Here is a 20,625-nt window from a genome sequence, read left to right on the forward strand (position 1 = left end):
AAATCAAGTCCTATATGCTTTCGTAAGGCTTCCATAACTTTTCCGTAAATTACGGAAAAAAGGGGTGAACTTATCAAGATGGGGGTGCAAATAGCAGTTTTTAAATTTTCGAATCCGGACCCTTCCAAAAGATTTTGGTAGCGGGGTTACTTATGGAGGAAGCAACCCAGCTCGCATGGGCGAGCTGAACTCGCTTGGGCGAGCTGGGCGGCAACCTCCTCCCCCTTTTCCTATAAATAGCCGAAGGAAGTCTGTTCCCAAGGGTCCCTAACCCCCTTGGCTATGCATTTTAGCTGTTTTAGGTGAAAAAAATTGTTTCCGTGAAAAAAATCCAAGCTGAGGTGCTTCCGTAATGCTTCCGAGATGTTTCCGTGAACAAATCTGTGAAGGTTTTCCTCCGTTCTTCATTCTTCAACCGGTAAGTTTCCGAATCCGAGACTTTCAATTCATTTCTTGGTTTGTTAGCTTTCATCTTTATTTCGTTCACTTTCGATTTTCTTTTCTTCCATTTTTAACGTGCTTTAACCGTTTATTTGAGCCGTTATCTCGCCTAGTAAATGATAAAATGAATTTCAACCGATCATTTGTGTTGTAATGTCGTTTAATCACTATTAAAGCAAAATCTAACCGATTGTTCACGCTATAACCTCGGTTAAACCAAAAAAAGCAAAATAATAATAAAATAATCAAAATATCTTGAAAAAATAATATTAAAATAATCAAAATATCTTTGAATAAAATAATCAAAAAAATCAATCGGACGTTTTTCTTTGGAAGTTTCCTTGAATGAATTGACCAATAAACAAAGTGAAACTAAGGCTAAAATCAACTCACAAATCAAGCTTTGTCCGCAAAAATCACCAAAAACCGTTTTAAGGTCTAATGCCTTAAACAGTCCTTTTTGCTTTTATCGGTTAACATGGATCTTTCAAAAGCATAAAATCAACATGTAACTTTACCGCTTTTGCAAGAACTACGTATGTCTGATTTCCTCATCGCAATTGAGGATACGTAGGAGCAAAAGTTCCGCTTTTGTCGACCACCCCAAGAGATCGTTAATGGTCCAATGCCTTAACGTTTCTCTCCTTTTAAAAGAATCAAAAGATCGTGTAATAGTCCAACGCCTTAAACGACTTTTGTGCGGTTAAAATTGATCTTGCGGAAAAAGATCAAAACAACTTAATCAACGTTTAGCTCTCAAAGAACTACGTAGGTCTGATTTCCTCATCGCAATTGAGGATATGTAGGAGCAAGGGAAACACCCTTGTCGACCACAACAAGATAAAAAAATACAAAAAAACATAAAAAGAATAAAAATACAAAAAGACATAAAAAAAAGGGAAAATAAAACATTTTGAAGTCATATTTGCACACTTGATTAAAGGTTGTCATCCCGTGTGACGGACGCGTAGGGTGCTAATATCTTCCCCATGCGTAAAAACAACTCTCGAACGTTTCACACTTAAAGTTCGTAGGCCACACCTTTCTAGTTTTTTCGACGTTTTCCTAGAATAAACGTTGGTGGCGACTCCGCATATTTTCCTCCCTTGGAAGACGCACCCGTGAGCCCCGCGTCGCCCTCCCGCCGAAGGGTAGGTTGCGACAGTTAGTTAGGCGTAAGATAGTGCTTCTATTTCTTTTTTTCTGTATAGCCTAGATCAGAAGAGAGTTTTGTATCCAACAAGAGGAATCTGTAGAGTTTATAGAAAAGTGATTGCTGAGAGTTGTTTTTACTCTTGAAAAATCCCATTTCTGTGAAGTGCTTTTGTTCATCCCTTTTCTGCATTTTTGCTTATTCTTGTTTAGACAAGAAACTCATATTTCTTGTGAGTATATCTAATCTTGGCACAATAGTTAGAATCCATTAATTGTAGGGATTATATATGATTTGAATTTAAATTATAATTTATCTAAATCCCTATATATTTTCTCCTTTTTTATTTATAATTTTGTTTTGATTTTTTGTCCTCAATAATCATGGAAAGACGATAGAGATGATCATGTATTTATTCATTGTTTCATATCAATAAAGATTATTAGATTCCATTTTCTTAACATGGTATCAGAGTCACGTTAAGGGAATAAAGAAAACCGTTACTAGATTTCATTTTCTTAACATGGTATCTGGGACCTACTGTCCCCGGTGGATCTTTATACTCGCCATACCTTTTCTGACAAACTTCTTTCCTATGTTTTCTCTTTCTGGGGGACCTTTATGGCCGTCACATTTATTCTAGCGACTTGCTTCCGCTTTGCGACAACCCTTTTCTCATTTCCCGGAAAGTTTTTTGGTCATCACCGGCTGCCGTCACTTTCCCGACAACATATAAACCTTTGCACCAGTTGCAAGGGGTTACACTCAATCATTTGGGGTTGATTATCAAGAAACCTTTTCACTAGTTGCAAGGGGTTACATTGAATCCTTTGAGGTTGATTACCAAGAAACCTTTGCACCAGTTGCAAGGGGTTACACTCAATCCTTTGGGGTTGATTACCAAGAAACCTTTGCACCGGTTGCAAAGCTCAATACAGTGAGGGTGCTATTATCACTACCAGCCATAGAAATTGATAACAACCCCGTCCAATATGATCGTACAAAACATGTAGAAATTGACAGATATTTCATCAAAGAGAAGATTAAAGATGGCATTATTGTCTTTCCTTTTGTCAAATTAGAACAACAACTTGCTAATATACGGACCAAGACAGTAGCATCCAAGGCCCTTAGTAATTCTCTTGACAAGTTGAGAATGTGTGACATCCATGCACCAACTTCAGAAGGAGTGTTAGAATCCATTAATTGTAGGGATTAGATATGATTTGAATTTAAATTGTAATTTATTCAAATCCCTATATATTTTTCTTTTTTATTTATTTATAATTCTATTTTGATATTTTATCTTCAATAATCATGGAAAGATAATAGGAAGGATGATATATTTATTCACTGTTTCATATCAATAAAAATTACTAGATTCCATTTTCTTAAATTTTCTATATAAAATAACATTTTTCCTCCTACATTTTTTTTTGTTATATTAATTGTTATATACATATAGCATTCAAGAACTCTGGACAATCCAGTGAACAATGTTGGAACCCGGCATGCACCCTTTCCCCAATTCAATTAAACTATCTTTTCAAATTTCTTTTTGTATCCCAATAATTACTCTCTTTAACCAATCCACACCCCACTCACATTTTAAAAACTATCCAATATTATTTTTATTTTATTATTTTTACTTTTCAAAGAATTTAGAGAGTCATGAAGTACCTTTTTCCCTAGTAATAATTTATACTAATAACAAAGGGTATACTTCCATTTGATGTTTATATTTCATTGGATAATTTTATCCTTAAATCACTTTTTAAATTTTCAAATTTTTCTTCTAACCTACTTTAACTTCCCACCACTTATATATTATTAATTTTTTTTATTCTATCACTTTTTTTATTAAATGTATTTAACTTCTATTTTTTTAATTGTTTTATTTATTATTTAAAATTTAGAGAGACACAGAGTGCCTCTGTCCCGTAGTAGCAGTAATTATATACTAATAATAAAGGAAATATCCTCATTTGATGTACACATTCATTAGAATGTTTTATCCTTTATTAGTTTTTAAATCTTTACTATTTCTCTTCTAATAATTACTCACTACTCTCATGTTGTTACTTTTTTTAAAACTTTTAAATATTTTTTTTTTAATTTTAGTTAAAATATATAGAGACATGAAGTGTCTCTCTCCCCTAATCTATACCATTAATAAAGGGGTTACGAAGTTTAACAATTGCCCTTTAATCTCAACTTCTTCTTAACCTTTTTATCCCTCAATTATACCACAACCTCTTTCCATCAAAATATTATGATAGGAAAATGTGTACAAACATCAATGTAGAAGCAAAGATATTTTGATGTTTTGATGATGCCAAAGGAATGCGTTTCTCAAGTTTTATTCAAGACAAGAATCCAAGATATCCAAGAAATTCAAGAAATATGATCAAGATAATTCCTAGAGTCTTAGGAAGAAAATTCCAAGTTGAAACAGCAAAAGGTTTGGCCAAAGAATTTAACTTAAAATGTTTTTTAAAGATTTTTACTCTCTGATGTAATCGATTACCAGTGACCAATATGCCTTCTGAAAAGCTTTTAAATGTTTTAAAATGTTTTAGAAAGCATGTAATCGATTACCAGAGGTTTGGAACGTTTTAAAACAGCCTTAAAGAAATTTGAATTTAAATTACAAGTTATGTAATCGAATACAATGAATTGGTAATCGATTACCAGTCTTAAAAATTCAAATTTCAAAATGAAGAGTCACAACTCTTCAGATAAATAACTGTGTAATCGATTACACCATTATGGTAATCGATTACTAGTGAGAATTTCTGAAAATGGTTCCCAACAGTCACATCTTTTCATTTAACTTTTTAATGGCCATCAAAGGCCTATATATATGTGACTTGGACACGAAATTTTCTCAGAGCTTTTACTGACCAAAAACTCTTATCCTCTCAAAAGATTAAATTGTCTTCTAAAAATTCCTTGGCCAAAACACTTGCAATTCAATAAGGAATTATTTGAGCGCTTCATTGTACTATATTTCTCTTAGAAGAGAGAATTCTTCTTCTCTTTCTTCTTACTCAAGGAAAGGGATTAAGGGACCGAGGGTTTCTTGTTGTAAAGCGATCTAAACACAAAGGAAGGGTTGTCCTTGTGTGGTTTAGAACTTGTAAAGGGTTTTTACAAGATATTGGAACTCTCAAGCGGGTTGCTCGGGGACTGGACGTAGGCACAAGGGTGTGGCCGAACCAGTATAAAATTGAGTTTGCACTTTCTCCTCCTTTAAACTCCTTTATTTATTATTATTTATCTTTTGCGTTAAGGAAGTTTAGTTTGAATTATAGTAATTCATAATAAGGGAACATTGGTATTATCATTAAAGAAGAATAAAATTTTTAATTGGAAAAATAGTTTGTGATATCTTAATTCAATCCCCCTTCTTAAGATATCTGATGCCGTTTGTCTAACAATCAAAATATTAGTTAAGTGATACGATAGGAAAACAAATGTGTACATAGAAAGTGAAACGAATGTAACTCCTTGCTCTCTTCAAAGTGCACCAAAGAGAGTAACTAATATACTCTATAACTACTTTCTTCAACCAACCCACACCTCACTCACATCCTAAAAACTATCCAATATTATTTTATTTTATTATTTTTATTTTTCAAAAAATTCAAAAAAGAATAAAGTGTCTTTTCCCCACTAGTAATAAATAAAAGGCTTAAATATGTATTTAATTCTTTAAATGTGAGTCAATTTTTTTAGTCCTTTGCAAAGTGTAAGTCAAACAGGAAATAAGAAATTCACAGTTATTGGCATTTTTTATTGCCATAATTTGATTTTCTATTTTATACTTTAAAGTAAAATTTTCTGGTGGTTTGAAATTGTCAAAATTAAGTCAATAAAAAAAATAAAACAGTTTTTAAAGTGATTAATAAGTTTTTAATTTTTTTATTGACTTGATTATGATAGTTTTTAATCACTAGACGTATACTTTAAAATGTAAAATAGAAAATCAAATTGTAGTAGTCAAAAGTTATTGCAAGTGACAAATTTATTATTCTATATTTGGTCCGTGCTATACCCAAGGACTAAAAAGAATATTTTGTGGATTTCACGGACTAAAAACATAGCTTTGAATTTGGAGAACTGAAAAGAAAATGAAACTTTGAAGAACTAAAAACATATTTAAGTCTAAATAAAGAGAATACTTTCATTTTGTGTCCATATTTCATTGGATAATTTTACCTTTGAACCACTTTTTAAATTTTCAAATTTTGCTTCTTACCACGTGGCACTTTCCACTACTTCTATATTGTTAGTTTTTTTATTGTATCACTTTTTTTTATTAAATGCATTTAACTTGTATTTTTTAATTGTTTTATTTGTTCTCCACTAAAAATAATAATAAACATTCAAATTAAGCTAGAGAATCGGTATTGTTCAACATATATATGGGAGCCCTTGACAAATGATATAGCTTCTTGGTCATCTAAGAGAATCTTTAACAAGGATCTTGAACTCAAGATCTGGTCTTCAACAGATCTTCCTATAAAGGGGAAGTCAAGATCTCTAGCATGGAGAAGGGGCCTTCTACAAGGTCCCTAAAGATTTGCACATTTATCAAAATAAAATATTTTTTTTTCTCTCTCTCTCCCTACAGTTTCAGGTGGGAACCAAATGAAGAGATGTAGGTCGTGACAGGGCCGAGGTAGGGGCGATGGCCCTTGCCATTGTTTAGATAATGCATGGTGGCGTCGAGATGTATGGAGAAAAGAAAAGAAAATGGGGGACTCATGGTGGTTGGGGGACAAAGGAAATGGAAGGGGGTCATGGTGGTTGAGGGCAAAGGAAGAGGAGGGGTGTAGTGGTTAGGGGCAAAGAAGGGGAAGGAGTGTGGTGGTTGGGGGTGGAGGAAACATGAAGGGAGAGGAAGAGAGGAGGAAACGTGAAGGGGAGGAGAAGAGGAAAGAGAAATGTGAAGAGGCATGAGAGTGCGTGGAGAGTGAAAGGGAAAGTGAAAAAAAAGTAAAGAGAGGGTAAGGGTGAGTGTTGGTTGTTGAGTTGAGAGAAAAAATATTAAATAAAATGAACGTTGTCAAAAATTGTGAGGTTTATAAAAGATGACTTAAGATCTCAAAAAGAGATTTATCACTAGAACAAAAAAATAAAAAAAATCTTGAATCACATGTGACATTGTGGGATTCATGGAAAAATGTCTCAAGATCCCAAATTAAAAAAATTATAATTGTGACAATGCGAGTTATAATTGGTGTCATCAAAATATAAATTATAAAGATTCAGAACATGGGATCAATCATGATATATGTACCTAACATAACACCATCACTGGTAACATAAAAAAGGGATATTCTCTTCATTAATTGTATAGATATATCATATGTAACATAATTTTGGACTATACAATATTTTCTCTTCATACGAAATATGTTTAAAATAACTTTAAAAAATATTAGCAACATTTTTTAACGAACTATTTGTTATTAGTTAAAATTTAAATAACTTTCAAAAATGTCAGTGACATTTTTTAACAAACTATTTGTTGTTAGTTAAAATTTATTAGAAAGTACAAAATTTATAGGTCATGTCTTATTTAATAAAATTTTACTCTTGATTCAGAGCTTCTAATAGATTTTAATCAATAAGATAAAAGTACTTTAGAAAGAGTGTGATGGAAAATACAATGTTAACCCTTCTCACTTAACCTTTATCAGCTGGCAAACGTTTTCTTTAACTTTGCACGATGATTCCTTACCAACCAATGAGTTTCAAGGATTTTATGGCATAATAGTTTATAGTGTTGTATAATCTTTGAGATGGAATTCTATAAAACTAACATTTCCGTGACTAAAATGTATTTGTATCAGTCTTGGATTCCACAAATTATAGATAGCACAAAAACAATGTTTTACAAGTGGGAAGATGAGAACAAAGGCGTTGATGAATTTGAGATTGAAGTGAGTAAAGATCTCCACGACCTTACATCTGATAGCACAAAAACAATGTTTTACAAAGTCGCTTTCCCGAGTAACTATGAAGAAGGAAAAGAGATTTTTTATTTACTAGAACAACATTACCATCTTGTCTCCCTTGCAAACAGAAGTGTCTATCTTCCTGGGTTCAGGTATATATCAAATGACAAAAACTAGAACTCTCAAATGGGTCAGTTCCGCATGTCTCGTTGGACCAACTGATGAAATCGACATGGCTCGAATATCTTGTCACGGACCAATGTTGTTGATGACTGCGACACCTCAATATGGCATGCAAATTATCTTTAGGAGATTATGAAAATGATTATTGTTGTTTAATGGCGAATCATGTAGCTCTCTGGGTAGTAGTTTTTCTTGTAATAATATTTCTTTGTCTTGGCTGATAAAAAAAACGACCAAAGGATGATTGACAAGAAATTTTTTCATGTCAGTATGCAGCTGCTAATAAGTCTTGTTGAGTAATGTGGCTAATGGAGAAAAGAAAGGTGAGCTAGGAATGGCTAATGAAATTAATTAACTTGACTTCTGGTCGCAGTCTCACACTAGACAGAAGCACGACACAATCATTCAAGAGAAAATACCCTTTGAAACATTTTTCAATATATGTGACGAGAAACATAGTATTCATTTTAATAAAATAAATTACTTTCTATTTTTTGATGTTTTTGTCTAATATGCTTCTACTTTAAAAAAAATTCTGTTCAATTTTAAAAAATAAAATCTATCTATTTTTTTTCTTCAAAAAGTACATATATAAAAAACATTTATTTTAATTTTTTTGAAAATTTTAAATAAACTCATCTAATATTATAAAAACATTACAATCCATCCCTTCAACTTAGCATACTAGTTAACTACCTTTGCCTAGATCCAAAACTCAAAGAAAACCTACATTTTAGGTACTATCTCCAGCCATGAGTAGCGACCTTTAAACGGATATAAGCTTTAAAGCAGAAAACAATATTGAATTGCAAGGCCAAACACACTTAAACCAATCAACAATAAATAAAAACCATTTAAAAGCTTATTATGGTGATGTCTCTCCATGACCTTCTGCAACTGCATGTATCACCATCAACAAACTGCAGACACACAAAAAATGGTAAGGAGTGAAGAGACCAAGATGAAGTTAATCTGAGTGACGAAGAGGCATGTGTATGAAAATCTCCAATTCAACTCTATAAATAGAGATGACAAGGAAATGATTTCTATACATATGACTCTCACTGCTCGATCAGAGTAACTTCATCTACATCTTTTATTCCTTTTATATTTTTTGTATGTGCATTTTAGATGGTAAAACATGTAGCTGAAAGAAGTAATGGAGAGAGAAGAAAAGAAACAATTCCAATGTGAGTTGGCAAGAGGAAAAACAAAACTGAAGGAAGAAGGGTAGGTAGGATGGTTATAAAGGGATTTTTAATTCAATCTCCAACATGTGGCTTCACTGTTGGATCCTCAGTGAAGGTAGGCACAAGTTCCCAACGAATCTCAGTCCCACGTTAGTAGCATGATCCGTGCACTACCCTCTTCACCAATCAACCTTGAGGAGGACAATGTCAGTTGTGAGAGACAGCAGAATATTGAGACAAAGAGTGACATTGTTACAATGTTACTGATATGTTGGTGTAAATTTCCACGAGAGAATCATCCAATGAGAAATTGCCACGTCCAGGGAGATTCTCTCCAATATGAGGTGGCTTACAATATCATTGTTGATTCTGATTATTTAATTTTTTGCTTGGGGAGATTTAGGTTGCTAGTTTGTAACCTGGTAATGATTTTAATTTTAACAAGTGCTGAAGCTTACGGGCGCAGGGAAGATCATACATAGATATATAAAATATTTAAGTTGACTTTTATTAATTTTATAGTTTAAGCTATCTTTTATGATTAATTTCCTTGATCAAATGTTGACATGTATTCCATCTATATATCATGACGGGTGAATATCAAGTTTAGAAAATGTGTAGGACGCATTGTGTACACTTTGAATTGTAAAATTATATAAGAAAATAATGTGTTTGTGCATTGACTATGTAAACTAATCTTACCGTGTTATTCAATTATAAATCACTATGTATAATAGTTAACTACCTTAAAAATCATATCAATGGTACAGTACTCTTACAGTGCATGACCATCTGCAGTCAATTGTCTCTGCATAAAATTAGATTGAAGTTGTTGGTGCATCATTTTACATGCTAATGTATACAAAAATTAAAATAATAATAATAATAATACAGCACAGCAGATGGTGGTGATGCTCATTTATAAAGTTTCTTCTACAGCTTGGAAAGGATCATTCTTAGTCACCACAATAAAAAAAAATAAAAAATAAAAATAAAATAAAATAACAGGACAGGTTTAACAGCAAAAGACAAGGAAAGAAAAATAAAAGAAAATGAGGTTATGTGATGAAACCAAATCCTACTTACATTACAAGATTCTTAAAATCATTCATTTCCTACCTTCTCAAAGTTCGGTTATCTTTCTTTCAAGGAACGGTTAATGGATTTTCTCAATTCCGAGGAGGGCCATGACGACGATAAGCAGCCTCTTATGGGTGACTGTAGAAACAGTGAAGATGTGGAAAGGTGTTTTTGACGCTTTGAGATTGAGGACAAGCAATTGAAGCCACTTCGAAGCCTTCTCTTTTCACTTCGAAGCCTTCTCTTTTCACAGGAAGAATGCAATTGCAAATTGAACCTGCCACAAAGAGTAGTCAACATAAATGATATTGGGTATGATTCATAATAACTCATACTAGTTTTCCCCTAATGTACCATATAATAAAGTTTGGATTTAATATGGTCCAGATTAAAACGTGTCACGTGCTATCCCACATAATTTTTAGACAAACGTAAAAGGCGCCCTTAAGGACACTAAGAAAAGCACTTGTGCAAGTGAAGTATTATAAACAAAGAATAGAGAAAATATACAAGAAAAAACTGCTATCATCCATGATCACATAAGATGGCAAACATAAGTTTGGCTACTCAGCATAAAATTCATGTCAATCTAGAGATGTCCAGAAAAGAGTGATGAAAGTCATAAATCACCTACCAAAGTAAAAAAAAAAATGGCTAGGCTGTTGAATTTTAAGATAAAAAAAAGAAGAAAAAGAACTAGGCAGTGATGAGCTTTGACAAAGTTTAATTTTAAGCATAAAATTAAAGAACCACTAGCATTGACGAGATTTGCAGATGCACTTCAAATTGAAAGGGGAAAAAAAGAAGAAAATAGTGGATGAGACAGGAAGATTTGAAGAATTACAGTTTTGAGACAAGACAGGAAAAGAAAAAAGAACTAGAATTCCACCAAGGGAATATCATCAGAGGATTTTCAATGTGAGACCTCACAGAAGGACACTTGATTAGCAGATGGCTTCCCTAATGTCAATGCCTGATGGAAGTTGAAAGTCTCGATCAGTGAAGTAACCTTTCTGATTGGTGTTAAGAAGGATAAACTCCAATGATCAACTTCTCACAAAGTCAAGGATGCCATTACAATGACCTTTTCCTATTCATACACAGATACACTATTATTAACTATGCCATTAATTCTAAACCAATGGAACTATGAGTAACAACTACTTAATAACTAGCTAATAACCTCTAAGCAATTAGCTTGTGCGTTCATATCAGTTGCAAGGGGCAGGAAGGGAAAGAACTTGGAAATCTCTCAAACATGAAATTTTGGAGGGTTAGTTGTAAAAACCTCCCAAACTCATGTTGCAAGAAAACCTTACATTCCCTTTCCTTTTCTCCATTTCCTCCATCCAAACACACTGCAAAAAGTAAATTACCACCCTGAATGAAACAAGTAGAGCAAAAAATACCTAGTCTGGCCAGTCGATTTACCCATTTTGGAATCGATTTCCCCGTCAGCTTGTAACAGATGTCTTTGCAGAAGTGGTTACAGTTCTTGACAATTAAGTGATATGTGTCACCGTTGTATCTTGCTGACTGGCGTTCCATGAACTCCCTAACCTGAGTAGAATCCAAAGATGTGGTTCCTATGAATATTGACTTCCTGAACTTGAAGCCTGGGCATTGGTGAGGTTCAACCTCAAAAACACCACTTGTTGGGTAGTCATGAGCTCCAAACGCGTATTCTACACCATGAACTGTAAAATACAGGTAAAATTGATCAGATAATGTAAGTGTTAATTCAAAACTATGTAGCTACATTTAAAGAGAAGCTGATCCAAGCAGCAATTTGCTGCAGAATTAGGGAACCCGCTATATGCATGTAAAGTCCCTAACTATCCTCTATTCAGTTGCATATGATGGGAGATAAATAATTACCAGCTTTTTGTTTTTTAGATGAGTTTGGATTGCACAGAAGAATTGGGGCACTTGAAAACAAGGACAGGTAGAAGTTAGAAAATTATAGATGGAAGCCACAAATTGATATTTTCCAGTTTTCTCACTCAGAGTGACCTCAAGTTATCAATGTAAAAAAAATTAAATGAGAAAAGACACACACACACACATTAGGCTCAAAAAATCACCATTATCACACACTCTAGAAAAATATCCTTCTCTAGTCATTAAGTTATTTAGACAGCATATGACCTAGCAAAACTTGGTAAGGTTGAAATGGTGCAACATATAAAACAAGGATTAACATCTAGGTCTCCTCCCTTGCCCAGTTGTCTGGTTATGCAGGAGATGCAATTCATACAAAATAAAAGTATTTTGTATCCCTCCAACTCAAGATTTAGTACTAATACATTTGAGAAAAAAGCCAGATGACTACCGCTCATAATATGCCTGGATTAAGAGATAAGGCAAAATCAAAATACAACATCAAAAGCTTAAAACTGCACCTTCTACACCAGAGTGATGGATACCAAGACCAGCCCAATACACATAACCATTCATGGGTGTCATGTCATACACATTCAGATAAACTGGTGTTTTGCCAGGTCCATAGCCAGCAGAATTGACTTTGCGAAATAACAAAAAATGGGTTGCTGATTTTCCTTTCAAACGAAGTGGTACAATAGATTTCCATCCTTTCTTAGACTTCAATTTCATCTTTCCCTATAGGGAACACCAGCAAAGTACCTGCATGCAGCAAACATGTAAGCACAAGCATCATCTGTTTATGTTCACATCTTCAGTTAATAAGAACAGAAAACTGGGTGCTAAGCTAAGATTTTGCCGTTCCTTCCTTTTCTGAAGACAACCAACTCATTTGCTCATTTTAAAAGTTAAATAACGTAGTTTTATAAGATAAATTGATAGAGGAAAATCCAATTAAAGATACCTTCAGATTTGATTAATGCACTATTTTTAACGGGGAAAAACAAAAAACCTTACATATTGATACACGTTGAACAAATTTAGTATTCAATTTAACTTCACCTGTCAATCTTAGTAATCAGTGAACATAATCTCACTCTCTCTCTCTCTCTCTCTCTCTCTCTACTTGACGGGAAAAAGGCTGCTAGTCAAACTAACATTCAAACTACTAGGTTGTCAAATTATAGCAAAAAGAAAATCATAACAAACTTATGTGAGATATGATAACTTAAAATGACAAGGGCACTTTCAGCCCGAATCACTTTGCTCCCCCTCAATTTTACAAAATCTTCCATACACTTCCCAGAAGTAAAAAAAAAAAAAAAAGAGATTGTTAATTTCAGTGCAAATATCCTCTTGGCCACGAATACATGAAGCAGAATCAGAAATGAGGAGCATATATAGCAGAATCAATAGCAGATCACAACAGCAAATACATACTAAAACCTGATGATGAAACTGAAAGAATGGAACTTGCAAGTGCTTTTGATTTCTGAAAAGGGTTAAAGAGCAACCAAATCAAGCAGGGCATAAACTAGGTTCCAGCTTCCAATTTAAGCACGGGATGGAAATGAAATGAGAGAGTTTGGCCTCACAGCTTCAGATCTAGCACAAGGAAGAGTACAATACAACAATGGCATCACTGAGAAAAAGTAGTGGTAAAGAACAAAATGGTCCCAAAATGCTAATGCAGCAACTGCTGAAAGAACAGTGACCTCAAAAGCAAGAACAGAATATTATTACAAATTACTCAGTGCTTAAAGAGTGAGAGAGAGAGAGAGAGAATGAGAAAAAATGAAGAACTTACAGCTGCAGATTGCAAGCGTGCTGCCATTATTGAGACAGAGAATCACAAAAACAATGAAGTGAAGACTCAGATTGAGACGTGCAAAGGAGTGAGTAAAGCTCTGAATGAACAAAAATTGTTTGGTACTGTTAGCAATAGCAACTCCTTGGAAAAAAAAATAGGTTTAAATATGTTTTTGTGTTTTTTTTTTTAATTTTAGTTTCATAAGTTTTTTTAATTTGGATTCCTATAAATTTTTTAATTTTTAATTTTTATAATTTTTTATTTTTTTAGTTTTAATTATTTTAAGATTTTAATTTTTTTATTTATAATTTTTATAAGTTTTTGTTTACAAGAATAAAAATTAGGAAAATATAAATTTAGATTACAAAAAATAGAATATTTTATAGAAATAAAGAAAATTAAAAAAACAATTTACAGGAATTAAAATTTTAAAAAGTAAACTTTTAAGGCAAAAATAAAAAATAACTCACGATAACCCAAAACATATTTTTTTAAAAAAAGCTATATATAATCCACTGTCTTTTGGTACGAATTATACAATTTTTTTTTAACAATTATACATTTTTTTTATTAGATGAATCAAATTAATATAATTTCAGTATCAATTTAATCACTAATTTTCAGTTCAAGTTATAAATGTATAATTCTGTTAAATATTTTTAAGAAAAAAAATTATATTTATGGTTTTACTTAATTTGAACAGAATTTATCTTAAGGAAATATTTACTCCATCTCTCATAAAGAATACATGTATTTTCCTATAAAATGATAATGTAATTTCTCAATCTCATTTCAAAATTAATAGGACTCATGATTTTAATTATTGTGTTAATAAATTTTTCTTCACTATTCTCTTTTCAACAAATATCCAATACTTGGCAAAATTATAATTGAACAAAAAAATAGAAGAGGATAATTATAGTTTTTTTAGTTTTTACTGTCTTATTCATACCAGCATGCGAAAGCGCGACTATTTTTATGGTAAGCATCTATTCTCACCGCACGGTAAAAGTGCAAAGTTGCAAATCTCTCTTCTTTTATAATTTCTTCTTCTGTGTACGGAAAATTATTATTATTATTTTAACAAATGTTCTTGCGGACATGAGTAACTACGCATGCCACTAGTCCCACGTAGGATTTGTCCACGAGTGTCGACACTGAACATTATCGAAAATACTACTAGTGTATACTTTTACTAATTATAAGACTTTTTTAAGTTAATTAATGTAACTTAAAAAATAATTAATTTATCAATTATATATATTATTATTTTAAAAAAAATTATCTTTCTATTCACTTAATTATTTCTTATTAATATTTAGAAAAAGAATAATAAATTAATGATACATAGGGAAAAAATTAATGTATTTAAAAAATAAAAAATATATTATAAAAAGAAATAAACAAATTTTTAAAAACAATCTTATAATTAGGGAGGAGGGAGTATTTGATACTACTTCTATCTCAAAATAAATATTGTTCTAAATTATTTTATACAAATTAAAAAAATTAATAAAAAATACGAATAATTTTATAAATTTAACCTTATTAAATAAATGAAAGAAAATAATATTATTATTAGATTAAAAATTAAAGTAATATTTATTCGAAGAAGTATTAATGAAAAATGATAATTAATATTACATTAAAATACAACACTTATTCTTAAACAAATTTTATCCTCAAATAGCACGCTTATTTTAGCATAGAAGTAATACTACTTTCTTTTACTCACAGATAATCGGAAATTTGTGTTTTTATCAAACACTACTTATCATATTGTTTCTGCACTTTATTTAATAGTTTGTGTTTGTATACGCGTTATTGAATATTAACGCACTCAGATCATTGATAGCTTGAATCAATTTACACAAAACTGTTGAATTTAACTTGTGATTTTAAGTTCTAATCTTAAATATTTAGTTACATTAAATACTTAAAGAAATTTTGTTTACCATCTATAATTATCCTATTTTTTAATGCAATATAATTATCCTACATAGTTACCGGTAATCTGTAAGAAAATATTAATACATGTTTAATACTCCAATAAATATGAGGTTAAAAAGTTTATAGTATTGGGATTCTTTTCTGAAAATCGAACATTATTTTCGTGTACAAATAGTTATTTTGGGGGTACTTTTGCAAATAGTTATTTAACTCTAAATAAATTTACTCAAAATTTAAGGTGTATGGTATAGGTTTCCGTCAAATGTCAGTCATAAAAGTTTGATAAGTGAACTTCACAATTTTTTATAACTTTTATAAAATATTCTCAGGTTGTTATCATAATAAATTGGCTGATTTTATATTTAATTGACGCCTTGAACAACGTCTTGCTTAAGTTTTCCATTTTTGTCTAAATAACCAAAATTAATCTAAATTTAAAACATGCAAAAATGGAGTCAAATGAATTTTTTTTCATGTCATTGTTTCAAAGGTATGAAACTTTAAGCACTCACTTTTCATAACTTTGTCTTTTTCTTCATTTTGCTAATCAATTATTGACTATTAGTATTTACATCACAATCTTTTCATAGTATTCTTGAGTATATTACATTTATATATAAACTCAAACAATTAGACACCAAGATAATTAAGTTAAAAATAATAATAATAATAAGGATATCAAAACTTATATTGAAGTTATCTTAATATTATTTTAGATTTTTAATTAGTTGTTCTTATTATTTTTCATATAAGACTTATTTAATTTTGCTATTGACTTCTATTTGGTAGAAACGACACTTTTCTTTTTGCATACTTCCTTCATGCATAGAAATCAAAAGCTTTACTTCATTAATATATTTTTTAAGGATCAATTAGAAGGAGGTGCATTTTTCTATTCTTTGTTTGAATCTAACAAAGCATGTGAAGTGCGGGTTGAGAATCAAACATTATATAACAACTCATTTGTGTTTATTATTATTATTATTATTATTATTTTCTATGCACATATGTAACTTTACATTTTTTTTGTTTCTTATTACTATTATGTTAATTAATTTTTTATTGTTATCGTTCAACTATTTTATATATGTTTTATATTTTTCCTTTTTTCTATATTTTAAATAAATAATGCATACAATTTTACCCTGTCTCGTTTTTAAAAATAAAAAAATCAATAATTAATTTGACTTTTACTTTATATCTTCAATTTATAAAATTATTTTTTAACTTGACATGAAGAGACCTTATTATAGATGATATTTAGAGTGGTAGTGCACTAGTGATAGATTCACTTAAGTGTTTTTCAAACTATTTTTTCATGTGTATATAATACTGAAAAAATGACATTTAAATTGATGCAAAAATATCACTGGTGTTTTATAGCAAAAATTATGTAAATAGTACATAATTTACAATATTAATTAAATTTAATATATAAAAACTATAAAAATAACATAATAATAACAACAACAACAAATATTATTCTTTATATTTATGTTACATAATGAATATTTATTATTCTTTAAGATCTAAATTTATATGAATAAAAAATCATAATGTTTCGTAATTGATCATTACGAAAAATATTTATTATTATTACCATTTAAAATTATTATAATAGTTGTAAATTATTCAATAATAGAATAGTTATAATTATTAAATAACATTATGATTCCAAATTTACTAAAAGTGAAAAAAATAACATAAAAAAAGTAAAATATAATAATATAAAACAATTAGGACTATATACAAATAATAATTCTTACATAGATAAATGATTCTAGTAGTAAGTAAATAAAACATATAAAGTCTCAAATATATAAAAAAATAACTGATAAATATCCTTAAAAAGTAACAAGTAATGAAATTAAAATCGAAGAGCAGGCAGTAATAATAATAGTAAAAACTAATATCTTGAAAATAATTAAAATATCAATTTAAAATAAATTTTTAATTTCTTAAATAAAAATATTTTAAAATGACTAATTATAAACATAAAATTTGAGTACTTGTAAACATAGTATTCCCAATAATAAAAATGAATATTCAAATTTATATAGTTATCAATTTATAAAATTATTATATATATTTTAATTTATACATTTTATATAAGTATTACATCATTATTACTTGGAGAGAAAGAAAAATCAAAATGAATTTCAAAATGAATTTTAATAGGCTTAATATTTTTTCAAACAACATCTCCTCAATTAAAAATTTAATTAATTATCTTTTTTTAATTTTAACTTATTATATTTAATATCCTATTTAATATTTTAACTTATTAGTTGACATTTTATATTAAAAGTGTATAATCATTAAATTATGATATAATAAAAAAATTAAGAAAGAAAAAGGAAAAAAAGATGTGAAATGAAACAAAAAAAAAAGTGAGTATATATGTTAACTATTTTTCTATACCTACGTCCTTTACCTACCATACCAACCATCTTTCTTTCATACATTAATTGCAACTCGTGCTTCGATCTCTTCCTCACTCTGAATCACCATTCCCATATTAATACCCCATTTCTCATTTCCAACACAGTAGTATATAATAAGCTAAATCAATCTTTGTCTGATATTCAAAAACCACTTCAAATTCTCATTTCTTGAAAAAAGGGTATTTGAAATTGATATTAGTAGCACAAGTAAGTAGGTGTCCGATTCAGTGTCAAGTAGCCTACTAACCAAGCCAATGGATTCTCCCTTACTAGAAAACATTGACAACTCTACTACTAATGTTGAGGAGAAGAAGACACTGAACTCTGTTGTTAAGAAATTAAATTCGGGTTTAAGTCGAAGAAGCTATGGAAAATAGCAGGCCCTGCTATCCTCACCTCTATATGTCAGTACTCATTTGGTGCACTCACTCAAACATTTGCTGGCCTAGTTGGTGACCTTGAACTTGCAGCAGTTTCTGTTGAAAATTCTGTTGTTGCTGGCCTCGCCTTTGGAGTCATGGTACTCAAATTAACTTTGTTTTCCTTAACTCAATTGTGTTTGAAATCATGTCATGAAGAAATTTGATGCTTTGATTCAATTCATCAGTTTAATTTTTATGCATGGTCGGTATAAAGGGTTAATCAATGAGAAATCATCGTTGCCGTGACTATTAAGATAGTCATTATAAAATTCAATAGCCGTATGTTACTTATCATGCATTTGTAATTGAATGATATTGTAAAAACTTTGTATATTATCCATGCATAGAGTATTTACTCTACATTTATTTGCAAAAGAGGCAGAGGTTTTTGAGAAATCAACATAAAATCATTCACTTTTTTATTTAATAGCTTAAACTATCTGTTATGGGCGAGAGGAAGAAGATGGAATGTCTTGGTTCGAGATCAAGGTCCCTCCTTATTAAACTAAGCTTTCTCGAAATATTTCTCTGCATTTTATTTATGCAGGCCATGTCTTTATATACAATGGGTCCACTACTAAAAAAGTTGTTATTTACGACATGTGTTCAACCACGGATAATTCAAAAATGTCCTTGTTAAACGTGCGTGACATTCTTGTAAATATGTTGTCATTTTAAAGTCGTTTTTTAAAAACCGTTTTTGAATAATATAAAACAAAAGCGGTTTTTACGAAACCGTATTTGTTTAAGGAAAAATTTGAACTTTTTTTGAAAATTTGAAAGTCTCATTTCGCGTGCTCTCCTGTTCCTAATACACCACTCTCTCTCTCTCTTCAACACGCGCTTCAGCACTGCCCTTATCTCTTCCCAAACCTTATCTCTTCATTTCTCATTAACCCCACCAATCCTCTACCACAAAGCTGCTACTTTGTTTCCTTCTTTCTTCATCTTTGCATCATGGCCAAAGGTTCTCAATCCTCCACTTCAACAGCCACGCGACCAAGACCAGCAGGCATGGCTCCCCGCAGTTTCACCGCCGCCACTGCCGGCATGTGCCGTCGCCACTACCAGCATGCACCACCGCCGTCTCGGCAGCAGAAACAGCTCTACCAGCACCGTCATTGGAGGCGGCAACAACAACATCCTGAGGTTCTACACGGACGATGCCCCGGGGCTGAAGATTTCGCCGACGGTGGTGCTCGTGATGAGCTTCTGCTTCATCGGCTTCACCGCGCTCCACGTGTTCGGCAAACTCTACCGCTCCAAATCTGGTGGCGCCGTTTGATTGTTTTCGGTTTTTTAATTCCGTAATTTAGTTAACACTTGCTATTTTGTAGTTGTGAAATCAAATCATTGACTGTCTTCTTTCTGTGGTTAATGGAAAGTTGCTTTTATTTTTGCTTTGGCCTTAATCATCGATCTATTATTTTGCTTAAACATGTATCTTAATGAGTTAGGTTTGCGATTGTTCCTTTTTCTCAAAGGAATTTGATGGTTTCTTTTGGACAAGTTATATTTGATCAAAGTTTGTTTCCTTGTTATCAATGCTAATCTTCTTTCGATGTCGTTGAAATCATGTATTACAATGTCGTTGCCGTCTAAAGCCCGACCTAAAAAGCATACGTTTCAACGTTGTTGCTGACATCAACAACGTCTTCCAAGGTGAAGCTTCAACTACGGTCGTGATGTCAGCCCCGTTGCAAGAATCATAGCTTTCTAAAACAGTGTATAGTGACCGTCGTAGATTGGTTAGAGGTCTACAACGACGTCGCATTTAAAGACGGGTCTCCACCGTCGTTGAACGCCGACAAGGACCGATGTAAAATGGCTTTTTTCTAGCAGTGGTCACACTGCTACAATACGTAACTAACTTTTGCAGTGTCATTACAACTAACTAACAGTTTGTAACAAACTAACGACCGTGCTAACTAACTAATGGTCATGCATGCAGCTTTACGTGAGATGTCTTCCTTGTTCTCTCTGCTGCTGGTGCTATCACTATCTCTTAGATGTTGTTGAGTTATGTGTTCATTCATGTTCATAGCTTATAGATGTTAAGTTCATGCATTGATGTCTATGGCATGTTTTTCTTAACAGTTAAAAAA

The 20,625-nt window shown here is 31.4% G+C and overlaps 3 pseudogenes across 1 annotated transcript; 2 read left to right on the forward strand and 1 right to left on the reverse strand.

Annotated features, from left to right (window-relative positions):
• Positions 1-9,776: 9,776 nt before the first annotated feature.
• On the reverse strand, positions 9,777-13,854 carry LOC100785199 (deSI-like protein At4g17486; annotated as a pseudogene). The gene is made up of 5 exons (XR_005886368.1): positions 13,702-13,854; positions 13,341-13,499; positions 12,416-12,656; positions 11,423-11,710; positions 9,777-10,290 (listed from the first exon to the last, which is right to left on the reverse strand). The product of XR_005886368.1 is annotated as a deSI-like protein At4g17486 (transcript).
• A 4,746-nt stretch (positions 13,855-18,600) lies between these two features.
• LOC112997768 (protein DETOXIFICATION 33-like) overlaps positions 18,601-20,625 on the forward strand; it is a 68,211-nt pseudogene continuing 66,186 nt past the window's right edge.
• LOC112997767 (protein transport protein Sec61 subunit beta-like) lies at positions 19,478-19,805 on the forward strand (annotated as a pseudogene).

This window comes from Glycine max, chromosome 9, assembly GCF_000004515.6.
Source record: "Glycine max cultivar Williams 82 chromosome 9, Glycine_max_v4.0, whole genome shotgun sequence".
In the NCBI taxonomy this organism is placed as follows: Eukaryota; Viridiplantae; Streptophyta; class Magnoliopsida; order Fabales; family Fabaceae; genus Glycine; species Glycine max.